Source organism: Charadrius vociferus, unplaced genomic scaffold (assembly GCF_000708025.1).
Source record: "Charadrius vociferus isolate BGI_N301 unplaced genomic scaffold, ASM70802v2 scaffold819, whole genome shotgun sequence".
NCBI lineage: Eukaryota > Metazoa > Chordata > Aves > Charadriiformes > Charadriidae > Charadrius > Charadrius vociferus.
The window spans coordinates 254,746-255,046 of record NW_009650062.1 but is presented as its reverse complement, the minus strand read 5'-3'; positions in this window follow the sequence as shown (position 1 = coordinate 255,046).

Genomic DNA, 301 nt, shown 5'->3' with positions numbered 1-301 from the left:
TGTTTATTTCAAGCTTTTTTTTTTTTTTTGTTTTTTTTTTTTTTTTTTTTTTTTTTGCCCGTTTCTTTTTTTTGGCCTTTTTTCTCTTTTTTTTGCCCTATTTTCTTTTTTTCCCCCTTTTTTCTTTTTTTTTCCCCTTTTTTTTTTTCCCCCCCTTTTTCCTTTTTTTTTTTTTGCTTTTTTCCTTTTTTTTTTACTCCCTTTTTTCTTTTTTTTTCCCCTTTTTTTTCCCCCCCTTTTTCCTTTTTTTTTTTTTTGCCTTTTTCGTTTTTTTTTTAATGCCTTTTTGCTTTGTTTTTTT